This window comes from Microtus oregoni, unplaced genomic scaffold (genome assembly GCF_018167655.1).
Source record: "Microtus oregoni isolate MIOR12 unplaced genomic scaffold, Mior012 000020F_ref0000438, whole genome shotgun sequence".
NCBI classification, from domain to species: Eukaryota; Metazoa; Chordata; class Mammalia; order Rodentia; family Cricetidae; genus Microtus; species Microtus oregoni.
Genome location: NW_024543079.1, coordinates 31,722,639 through 31,735,349, shown reverse-complemented (window position 1 = coordinate 31,735,349; position 12,711 = coordinate 31,722,639). Strand labels below are relative to the sequence as shown.

At 41.8% G+C, this 12,711-nt stretch overlaps 1 protein-coding gene across 5 annotated transcripts in view; it reads left to right on the top strand.

Moving 5' to 3' along the window:
• The window catches only part of Plcb4 (phospholipase C beta 4), a 356,880-nt gene that overhangs the window by 204,324 nt on the left and 139,845 nt on the right, over window positions 1-12,711 (top strand). The window lies entirely within an intron of this gene.

The window sequence follows — 12,711 nt, the reverse complement described above, 5'->3', positions numbered from 1 at the left end:
GTAAGCCTTCCTTTGAAAACGTTTAGTATCACAAACATTTAATGACACTAGATGTACTATCCACCAGATTTGATTTGTTCAAGTTATGATCAAATTGAATGTCATTTCCTTTGGTTTTGAAAAGAGAAGAATAAAACTAAAACACATGTAATGGTTGAATCCTGTTGTGGTTTTACCAGTATTAAATGTAGGCAACTACCAAATTTTGCTACAATGTCCACAACAGATAGCCCTCAATTAGCACTGCGGGCCAGTTAATGCAGCGTAGCAAACGCGTAGAGCCTGCTCTTTCTCCCTCACATTGAAATTTCTCTTTAAAATTTAGAACATTCTATAAACAAGCAGTTTTTAAAAAGGGATTCTTAACAAATGAACAGTTATTTTATGAGTACATTTAAAATAAACTGCCTTTTCCCCAGGGATAATATAAATTTTTTTTTTCTATTGCTTGTTTTTGATGTAGACGCTGTAAGAATCTGTCCTCAGGTGATGCCTAGGGAGGGGACTGGAGGGGAGGCCTTCCCCACATTCCCTTCCTCCGGTGAAGCCGTCTTTAGTTTTCTTTTAGCTCCCTGTTCTTAAGCAGCTTAAAGTCAACCACAGGAAAAGGTCACATTCGGTCACGCTGTTTGGAGGCCATTCCTTCAGAATGTTTCACTGTATTACAGGAACACTGCTATTGCGAAGGGGAGATGCACATTGAAGGAGAAGCCACTGCAGGGTTAAATTTTAGTTCTAAGGGACTTGGAATTCTCTGAACTCTACTTTTCACAACTTGCTATTGGGCAGATGGTTTCTGACGGGAATGGAGTCTGTGAAAAGGCTTAGTCAAATATAAAGCCTTCCTTCTGCCTGTGATGGGAGTGTTCTTCAGGGGCAACTTCAAACCTAGAAGGATGGCAGTCAGTGGTCCTGGTGTCAGCACTCCCGAGCTAAGTGCTGTTCCAACTCCTTCTCTGGTTGTAACTTCAGGAAGTTGGCTTGTCCTATACATACTGCAATTCCGTCCTCCTGGCCTGCAGCCTTGTGGCATTTTAGAGTCTGTTTGTTCAAACTCTTTCCCTCAAGAAACAGAATAATTGATCGCAGATGACACCAGGACCAAAGCGGTTTCCAGGAACACTGCTTATTCGTAGAGACACTTGGGGGAACCAAGGCCTTGTCTTACCGGGGGCAGTGAACTTAGTTCAAGAAACCCGGGGTTTGTTCTGTTTTTCCCAGCCTGGCTTGAATTAAATGTCAAAGACATTTACTAAAATAATATAGGATACAAATTCTTGGGAGGGACTTGACTTGCAACCGACCTCTGGTGTCTTTCTGTTGCCTTTGGGCCTTGTTAGAACGAAGGATGTTTTTTAGTTCCTATACAAGCTGGAGAAGCAAGCACACTTTAAAACACTCCAATGAAAGCACAGATCTTATGAAAGGGGCAATTATTTCAAGGTTGTTGACCTTCCAAGCATTGGGAAATGTTTGGCATCTTGTAAGTGTGCTTTGATACTAGAGGGCTGTTCTGGGAATGTCACCTTGTCATTTCTCTGTGGTTTGCTCTTCAATACACAATGACAACACATTGTCTAACATGTTACGTGGACCTGTCTAAGTGTGGCTTTCTCTTTGGGAAATAAATATATTCCAGGAAGGATATGTATGGTCTTAAATAACTTTGACACACATAGACTTTAATCTCTTCACATTGATAAATAATGCTTAGTCCAGCTAAGCTGGAATAGCTCAGGAAAGTATATCATATACAAACAGGGACACCCGAAACCCTAAAGAGGTTAGATGCTCCCTCGCTGCTCAGCTAATGTTTGCGATGGATCAGAGCTGGACTCCCAGTCTGTTTGTCATTGTCAGTCTGTTTCCAGTTTGGAAGGCTTAATATTCATTGTGGAAATAGCTTAATATATAATTATAGCTAGACCCACTTTTACAGCTGTGGACAAATAGCTTATAGAACTGTAAAACTTGGCTGTCTCTCGTTCACTTTCTTAATTTCACAATGGAGTGTTTAGCTCGTTACACAAACGTGGGAACCATGTGTCTAAAGTGAAGGAGGAAGACCCGGTTTTAGTCTCCCGGCTGGGCTATCAGACCAAGCCAGCAGCAGCACTTGCTGGGTACACCTGGGTCTTCGCTGCTTGTTTGTGGTTCTGAGGTGGGAACCTGGGACATTGTGCAGCCTAGGTAAGCACTCTGTCTCAGAGCCACAACCATAGCCACAGCTTACAGCCCCCTCTCCTAGTTATTATGCCTATTCCTGAGTCAGGGGAAAAGAATTTCCCACTAACTCCACTTAGTTCATCTGTTTGGCTTTCTTAGGAACCAAATTAATAAGACTCACTAACGAGAGAGAAGCATGGAGGTTTTAATTTATATGTAAATGGGGAACTTCACAATGGGGTGAAGTCTGAAGAAATGACAAAATCAAGATGCTTTTATATTTTCTAAACAAAAAACATCTAATAAAATTGTGAGGCAATTTTAATACGTTAAGAGATAAGGAAGAAGGGAGAAAAGCTAGAACAGAGTCACCTCGCTGTTCACTAAGGGTACAGCACACTTATGGCCATGGCCAAGGCAACTCATGTGAAAGAAAGCATTTAATTGGGGGCTTGCTTACATTTAGAAATTTAGCCCGTTATCGTCATGGTCGGGCCCACGACAGCATGTAGGCTGATGCTGGAGCTGGAGCTGACGTCTACATCCTGATCTGTAGGCAGAGAGGGAGAAAGATTCTTGGCTCTTGAATGGGCTTTTAAAACCTCAAAGCCCACCCCTAGTGACACTCTTCCTCAAATAAGGCCACACCTCTTAATCTTTCTAGTCTTACCAAACGGTGCCACTCCCTGGTGACTAAGCCTTCAAATATTTGTACCTTTGGGAGCCATTCTCAGGCAAACCACCACGTCCCCTCTCTGTACCCAGTGAAGTGCTTAGGAAGGGAAAGACAGGATGGGTGACGTGTGATCATAACGCCTTAAAGAGAGCTGAGCCTGGAGTGCACGAGATGACCCTGCAGCCTGTTCTGAGATGAACGTTCTGAACTCACTCACATCCATGAACCACTTAGCTCAGTGGTGACTGTTCCAACTCCACCGAAAGAGTAGTTGAAAAGCAATGCCAAAACTAGAGGAAGGAACCCAGAAAGTCATCATATCATTTAAAGTAATATTTAGCCCTTAAATGAACTAAAATAAAGGATTTTGCATTTTTTTTTTCTTCCAGGCTCTTTACAGGTTTATGCATTCAAAGGTTAAAACCAAGCTAGAAGAGAAAGGTTTTTCTGTTTTATTTAAGAATTTGCCTAGATTTAAAAAGCAGATGGGACTGGAGAGGCAGCACAGGAGTTGAGAGCCTAATACTCCTCTTGCAGAGGACCCTCCTTCGGTTTCCAGCCCCCATTGTTTGTCTCCTATTGTAAGAAAACAATGATCAGAAACAAGCTGGGGAGGAAAAGGTTTATTTCACCCCACCCCCCCAACTGTTGCCTATTGTGGAGGGAAGTTAAGGCAGGAACTGAAGCAGAGGCCATGCAGAAATGTAGTCTCTTAGCTTTCTCTCCATGGCCTGCTCAGCCTGCTTTTTTATACAACTCAGGATCACTTCCTAAGATGCTATCACCCAGTGTCCTAGGCCCCCCACCCACAGTATCCCAGGTCCTCCCACATCAACCATCAATCAAGAAAATGCCCCAAATCTGTAGGCTAACCATATGGATAAATTTTCTCAATTGAAGTTCTCTTTCTCCAGATGGCCTTGGCTCTGGGTCAAGAGGACTGAAAAACAAAACAACACAAAACCAAAAATCAAAAGCAACAGCAACAAAAACCCTGAAGCCTTACCAACACACCAGAGCCTAACTTGGATATCACAGCGGCCTGTAACTCCAGCTCCAGGAGATCCAACTGACCGCCACAGTCACCTACACTCATAGGCATGTGCGCGTTCGTGCACGTACGTGTGCACCCCAAAAATAAATAAATCAAGTTATTTTTAAGTAAAAAAAATTAAAAGTAGAATCAACATCCCTAAGACTTAAAATTCCATGTACTTTCTTCTCACTGTCTTTATTTTTATCAGCTGCATCGCTGAGTTTAATTGAAGCATTCGAGGGGTTCAGATTATACCATTTTGAACATACAATGTAACCTCTGGTGGGGTGAGTTTGAATTTATTTTTTGCCATATTTCTTTAACTGATTACTTTTCAGCCACAGAGAAATACCTTTGTGGGTATGAACTTGGGACAATTGTCACTCTCAGACACATTTAGTGCCTACATGTTATATTTCCCCATATATGGCCTGGACTCGGTTCCACTATGCATAGTCTTAAACTTTATTCTCCTCCTGTGATTCCTTTGTAATAATAGCATGGCCTATTTATAAAACAGCTTAGCCAGTGTGTAACTGCAAGGAGTCTTGGTTAAATTTAATAGTCCATTGTGCGTGCTTATTTTAATAAGAAAATAGTTCTTAAAAGAAAGGATCCTTTGAATCCTTGAATTTGGGCCTGTCCTATCCACAGCCTATCCCTGTTTTATGCAATCCAGCCTTGTAGTTTTCAGACATAACACATATTTATGCCTAAGGCAAACTTCAGAAAGATTATTTAAGGAAAGATAAAGTTAAAACCTTTCCTTTGAAATACTCTGATAATTAAAGCAAAAGTTGAGCCTGTAAAATCGTCTTTTTTTTTAAAAAAAAAAAAAGAAGTTTGATTCATGTTGGTAGCATTTTTACCTAATTATGGAAGAGAGATAGTTCAAGGGCAAAGTTGGGAGGGATGAGCATCAGAGGTCTGTGAGGTCTTACAAGGGGATAGGATATCCTCTTAAAGGGGACAAGAAAGTTAGGCCTTCCATAAGGATAAGGTCAGGGTATTATTTCTCTTCCTCAGGACTCAGGTGCCAATGTGAGCTCTATACACTTGGAGAGAGTGGGCTGAGGTGCAGTGCAGGGCTTCTGAAACTGTGGAGGAGATATCCAGCCTGCACGTTATTCACAAGTTCAGTCAGCTACAGAGCCACATGGCGAATGGAAACTCGTTTTGCACACTGCATTTCAGGCAAACAGCAGGGTTTGTCCTTTATAAACAGAAAGAATACTGGGACATTTGGAGACTCAGGAGGGAAGAACAGGTTCCTACATTAAAGGTGCCTTAATGTCATTTTGTGAATATTAATTTCCTCTGTCCCGGTTTGTATTTAGGGTTGGTTGGGAGTTCATCCAAAAAGAAAGGTAAACCATTCATTGTATATTGATATCCAATATATTGACATTATCATCCAAATAGAGTCTAAGGTGTCATAGAGTTCATTGTAGGTGAAGATGCTGGCTAGCAAACTGTGTGTGGCAGTGCATCCCTTTAGAGAAGGGGCTACAGATTACCAGTGAACTTGCTGGAGGAAACCTGCCTCTGCTTCTGTAAGGGTAACCAGTAATTAGCACCTCAATTGGCATAATCAAGAGAATCTCCCAAAGGCACACTCACAGGCAACCTGAGTTACACAGTCCTACAGTGAGGGTCATTCTAGAATATATCAAGTTGACAGTTGAAACTCAAGGCCATAGCTTCCTTTTTCACCCTTAAGAAGGAAGCTTGAAAGACATGTTTAAAGGAATTTTACACAGTAACTAAGGGACCTCAGTGTCAATCGAAAGCAGCTGCCTATGCTCCGTCATCATGTCCCTGATTCCTCAGGTTGGGAAAATGCACATTATAGACAAATCTTGGTGACTTTCCTGCACTTTCGTCCCTGCTGCCCTTCAAGGGTTTCTCTCTCTTCTCAGCCTCCTTTTCTGTTAGGTTAAAAACTCCATTAGTTGTTCTCAAGCTTTAGTCTCTATCAGAATCTCCTGCCTAGCTGTGTATGCCTTGGGCTCCAGAGCCCCTTTCTCCAGGATTCTTATTTAGAAAAGGGCAGTGGACCTACAGTTATACATGGGTAAGAAGCCGCCAGTTGGTGGTTGCTATCTAGGTACCTGTGTTAGTTTCATGGAAGGAAAAGTTGGTTTTGATTCATGGTTTGGGGAAGTAAAGTCCATGGTGGTGGAAAAGAAAGATCCTGTAAAGTTTATGGAAGAGGAATCATATGGCTGGGCTTCCTCATATCTCAGTAGACCTGGAGGCAGCGAAAGGGTAATGTGTAGGACTTGCTCATTTTTCTCATTTTGGTCAGTCCAGCACCCAGCCTGTAGTGTTACCCATGTTCATGTTGAATCTTCCTTCCTCGGTTAAACCTCTCTGGAAACATCCTCAGAGACACCCCAAGATGTTTCCTAAGTGATTCCAAATCCCGTGACATTGACAGTGAGGATTAACCATCCAGTACCCTCTTCTGAGAAGCCCTGATTTGAGGTCAGCTAACAGCGCCTGAGTCTTCTTTGGACTCCCCCACAGGCTCCTTGTTTAAATCCTCACTCAAATAGTGGTATCCAGAACAAACAACTAGCAGCTTGGAGGGCTCTCCAGGGAGGACACTGAAGCTGAGGCAGATGTTAGCCAAAACTGGTTTTCTCACGATCTCCATCCTGGTGTCCCCTATTTTTCCAAGCACAAGAGTTCCTTGAAATTCCTGGTTAAGCATACCTGGAACCACCATGTGGTAGCCCACTTCTTTAATTCTGGCACTCAGAGGCAGAGGCAGGTTGAGCTCTGTGAGTTCGAGGCCAGTTTGGTCTACATAGTGAGTTCCAGGAAAGCCAGGGCTACACAGAGAAACCATGTCTCAAAAACAAACAACAGCAACAACAAACAAAATGAAACAAACAAACCTGGAACCAAGAGCCAGAAGGGCTTTTGTATAATGTGTTTATACCCTCTTCCCCAAACTGAAGCTTTTCTATGCATGTGGGCATTTTGTTTCACTTTTCCCCAAACTTAGTAGGATGTCCAGCTGTGAGAGCAAGGTGGTCCGTGTTCTTTCTTCTCCCAGCTGTGTGTGGCTAACACCTACCCATAAGGGAGATTTATGGATGGTTTATATCCACCTTAGTTCCCCTGCTACACCTGAATATTTGAGGAAGTTCTTTTGATTTTGTTTTGTTTATTTGTCCGGTTTGGGGCTTGTTGGGGAGGGGCTTGGTAGGAGCAGGAAGGGTGTGAGGTTGGAGTCCTCTCTAAGCTAGAGGCAATGGTATGTGGATGTAGTCCGAAAGACTCAGGCGACCAAGGCAGGAGGATGAATTGAGTCCAAGACTTCAGGGCCAGACTGGGCAACATGGTCAGACTCTGCCTCCAAAACAAACAGCAAACAACCCAATTACAACAGGTTCTTCACTGATTTACAAGTTCTTCAAGATTTACAAGTATCCAAGAGCCAGTTAATTTCATGTCTCAGGGCCACTGAGGTTAACAATTTTCATCCTAAGTACTAAGCCATAATAAATGCTGCCGGTGTTTACTGTACCCCACAGTCAGGAGGATGTATTTATTTCAGAGACAGAAGAGGTATCTTTACTATGAAAAGTATTTACAATAGGTGGAAGCTCTATAAAAACAGATTGGTTATCAGTGAGTTAGAGGTCAGGTTTAATTATATCCTTCTTTCCTCCTCAGCTCCTCCTACACACATTCTCTTTCCTTCTTACATCTGGAGAGTCATGTGCCGTGTTCTGAGAACTGTGTCTCACTCTGGGAAGTGTGTTGTTAGATGGTTTTTGGTGTGTGAGCATCCTGTAGTGCACTCAGGCAAACCCACGTGGTTTAGGTCAGTCGCTCCACATATTCTCTTGATGCAGTCCTGAGATGTGGCAGCCATGGGCTATACAAGGCACAGGTGAAGCCCAGCAGAAACAGTAACCATTGTTGCTGATAGGAGTACACTATCCCTCAAGAATTAAAAAGTATTGCTACTAAATACATACAATAGGAAAATTCCTCCTACTGTCATTGTCCACTTTTATGCAGTACAGATAATTTTATGTCTATACTTTTACATGACTGGCATTTCAGTAATTCTTTACTGAAATAACAAACTGAAGTAACTTAGTATCACCACAAACATATGAGCAATATGTGGTATTGTATTGATGTGGCGGCTTTATTAACACTACGTTACATGAATTTTATGATTCTATTACACTCTGATGGGACTGCCATCTCTAATTGGCCCATCATGTTGTGTATGGCTATGTGTGAATATTCTGATTGTTCTTATATATTTCCTTGTATCATATTAAATATGAATTTCTTCATCTCCATTTCTGTCATTCATTACTGTAAGGGGATTTGTTTTTATGTAAATGGCAGTTTAATTTCTACAATACCAAAATACTGTTAAGCCGGAGATGGACCTAATATGCATTCAGGAATGCACAGCTCAGAAGGCACTGTGTAGGAGTGCCATGGGTGAGTTCTCCTGACCTCTACAGAGGGCCTTCTTCCTCACCACTGTGGTTCCCCATCATGAGCTATGACCTGCATCTTCCCAGGGGACTGAGCTTTCAGGCAAGAAGTGATTAGCAGTGGATTATCAGACTGGAAACCCTCCGTCATGGACAACTACTTTAAGAGTTTCAGCCATTTAACCTGTTTAAGAGGATACGGAAGGCCTAGATAAAACTTCGATGCCATGCCTGAGAAATGTTACAGTCAATCAACCAACATCCCAGCAGTCTGGGGAAATGAATCAGCTCCCTTTAGGGAACAGTTGCACTTTGTTGTATTCTGTTTTGAAAACTGATCATCACAGACTAAATTATGTTTCTGGGCTCAGAGCACACTGCCCTAACACGTGGCACCTTGGCATACTATGTCTTGTAAGCTGAGGAAAACTACAGGAAGGTCAGTATCTGCTTTTCTCCTTTCTCTGTGGCAACCCTCATACCCAGGAACAAGGAAGGAAGACACAGAGATGACAGGAAGAATGTGAAAAAACATGGTTTGATAACTTACTGAGATCGTACCCATTACTCAGCTATTATAATTGCTCATGACTGCCCACTTAGAATGAAACCTGTGTGGAAAGCACAGTTTTCTTCCATTTCTATGGGTATTCATTTACATATTTTGTAAAACTTACTAAATACATTTATTATGCCTTGAATATAATCTGTCTTTTACTGTAGGAGTGTCAGTTGTGAGTCTTATTTTGGGCAAGGAAAGTTATTCCTGTGTACCCCTATAACATGGAGCAGCTATTCATTGTATTCAAATCAAGCTTGTTCTAAACTCTCCATGTTTCCTGCTCACCGTGGAATGTCCCCGTATAATGAAGCTTATATTATGATCATGAAGTTCACATAATGCATGTGTAAAGACAGTTCTTTTAAAATTATACATTCATCAGATTTTTAAATTATCACAAATCAAGTCCCATACCCATGCACATATGGGCAGCACTAACTGGGTGATTAAAAAGACAGGGGGCATGGAAGGGACGTGGAGTTTGTGGAGAGGGGAAGCGTTGAGGAAGATCTTTGAAGAGTTGGGGGAAATCAGGTAGATACGGTCATATTTCCTTGCATACATATGTGAAATTCTGAAAGAACATATTTTTTTCTAAAGTACGATATAGCTGTCTGAAATGTTACTGCAAGTTTCGTCACCGAAGAGCCCGTTGCTAGGTGCTGAATGATGATTACTCACAGCCAGTGTGTGAGAGCCTTCCCGTTGACAGTGAAGACTGTAAAGCCAGAAGAGGAAAGGAAACAGTTGACAGCTTTACTAGTCGTTTCTTAGTTTGTTCTTGCCAAGAACTCTGGTGGAAAATACAGACACTGTAAAAACAGATTTTTTTATGAAAAGAAATAATTTGTTAAAAGTCATCTTTCTTTCAGTTTAGAGAATGTTTTTCCTTAAATATAAAATCTGTGTTGAATAGAATTTTCTGTATTTTAAAATAAAGTATTTTTTAAATCACAAAAAAACTTGATCACCATCTCTTTTACCTCATGTTTGTGTTTAGATGTATGTCTGTGTATACCATGTCTACTGCTTTACATCAGAAAGAGAGAGAGAGAGAGAGACAGAACCTAAAGGCAGAAAGCCTTGTTTTTGCTTACACTTTCATTAAAACCTTTGAGTATTGCATCATTTGGCCAAAGGCTGTGAGTCTGTGATAGGGCAGGACTTAGGGCAGCGAGCACCCTGTGGGGCAGAACAAAGGAGCACAGAGAAACAGAGGAGTTTTCTAATAGAGCCCCTCCAAACCCAACAAGCCATGAATCTAGATGTGGGAATTCATTCATGAATGAGATCAGAAGCCTGGGGAATCCATTCACCCCCTGAAGCTTAGGGACCAGACCTCCCACATACAAGCTTTTGAGAGACATTTAACATTTAAACTATACTAACAGGAAACAGTTTGGATCTTGTTTGCTCTTTTATTTGCTTAACAACATGTTAGGCGCATTTATATTTGCTTGACAAAAGCTGTGAATATTTTTAGGAAACCTTCTGCTTTGCCATTGTTAAGCAAACAACCATACCTTCCAGCCCTGTTTTTAATAGGCCCGAGAGTATCTAAATATGTAGTGTACTTAAGTGATTGGTTGGTTACGATTGTAGACAGCCAATATTGTTCTACCTTAAATGGCACAATAGTATCTTTGTCCAGAGGCTTTGCATGCATTGAGTTAGAAGAAATCCCGCTGGTCAAATTGCTACTCATTACTAGGGCCTTTCAAGGGCATAGGAATTAATTGCAAAATTCATTATCCCCAAGTATACAAGAATGCCCTTACCCTCACTTCTCAACACTTTTACCTATTTTCTTAGTCTTGCACTCCATGTGTGCTTTTTGAAAGGCTATTTAATGGCTTGATGAAGATGGAGGTATTTTTAGCAAATGGGGAAATTATCATTAATGATATGTCAGTGTCGAATTGGATTCCAGCTTGAAGTAAAGCCAGGCACTTGAGAGTTCAGGATGGCCCTAGTCTGTTTTAAAAACACAAGAGGTTATTATTTAAAGATTCAAGCAGTCAACTCATTTTTGGTCAGTGGAAATTCTGTGTCAACTTCTCATCTCTGAAAAATAATCTTAGGTATTTTTACCATGGATTTTAGTGGTTATTTGGGTCTGCTTCACTTTGTATGGCTAAAATGGGGATAGGGTTGTTAATTCCCATGGAATGTCTTCATCACAAGGTTAAAGTTGAAAGATAATTGTTGCAGTTAGTAAAATTCCTATGTGCCGCATGGTGTATTTGAATGAAAATGGACATGACTGCTCCAAGATATGTTTGAGGAGAAGGTTTTTATTGCAACTATGAGGAAGGCCACAACCAGAGATATCTGGAATGGGGCAATGAGAGAGGATAGTGGGTGCTGGGAGGTGGGGTGGACAGGAAGGAAAGAGACGACCAGGAGGGAGAAAACCAAGAGAGCACATCATCAAATTGGCAGGGTTATTATAGGAAAGTGAAGCTGGGAGAAGGGAAGCGAAGCCTCTGGAATGGAGGGGTTTAAGGTAGGGGACATGGGTTGTAGAAATGTTGAGGAGAGCAGAGAATTAATTGCCTTGTGTACTGAGTGAGTCTGGCATCCAGCATGCAGTTGGGTTTGCTAATAGACACCCCAGTTTCTTTGGGACCTTGCAGTATTGTTGTCCATTGAAAACTGGATGTTGACGAGTCAAAGCACCGCGTACTACTGTTTTGTTCACAAAGAGAAGACACAAAACAACAACGGTTTTGGCTGGCTTGGGGGAAGTCATGGGGCTCATTTCAAATTTCTATTTATTGTTTCGATACCAAGCTGTTGCGATACCATGGACCCTAGAAACACTCCAAGTAACATCAACAGAGGTGTTGCCTGTGCTCATCATTCGCTGCATCCCCAGTCCTGTCAAAAGTTGATAGACCTATTGGAAACCCTGTGCAGCTTCCGGAAGCCAGGGCATGTGTTTCTAGACCACTGTAAAGAGTCGCTAAAGATGGGTAGCTGAAAGCAGCAGAAATTTTTCTCCTACAGAAGTTTGAAGTAAAGGTGTCCTCAGGGCCACTTTTCCCCAGGCTGTAGGGAGAATCCATTCCTGGCCTCTTTCACCTTCTGGTGTCCTCCAACACTCATTGACTCGTGTGTACATTGCTCTAGTCTCTGCTTTCTTGGTCACATGGTTTCTTTTTTTGTCTTTGCCTAATGTTCCTCTTATAATGGCTCTTTTGATATAGACCTCACAAGAATGATACAGAACTAGCTTCCCATCTCAAGATGCTTTTTACCATGTAAGGTAACGTTCATAGCACTTAATATGTGAGCGTGCTTGGGGGGGGAGGGAGTCGTTAGGGAGCCCACTGTGCCAGCCAGGTACCTGGAATAAACCTGATTTTATATCCTGTCCTTTGTCCATCCTATACCTAAAACTGAGTCGTGTGCCCAATAACAAATATATTTGCCAAAGTTTTGGTCAGAACTACCCTAGGACTCTGGAGTGAGAGAGCAGTGTTTTGTAGTTAATCCTGCCACACTTGAGGTAGCAGTATCAATGCCAAAGGCAGTATGCACTCCATAAAGAATGAAGAGTGGTTTATCCTCAGATAAATATAAGTGACTTCAGCCTTTCCCTAGAAATGTGGACTCTATTTGCCATGAATGGCATCCCCGACCCTCAAAGTGGTTGTATGAACTCCAGTGGACACAGAACAAAAGACAATCATAAATCAATGTATTTACGAAATACATTGGTGGAGGCCGCAGCTGGGTAGGTTACAGCAAAGTAAGAAAAATAGTGTTAAAGGGTTCAGATGCTTTCTGATTG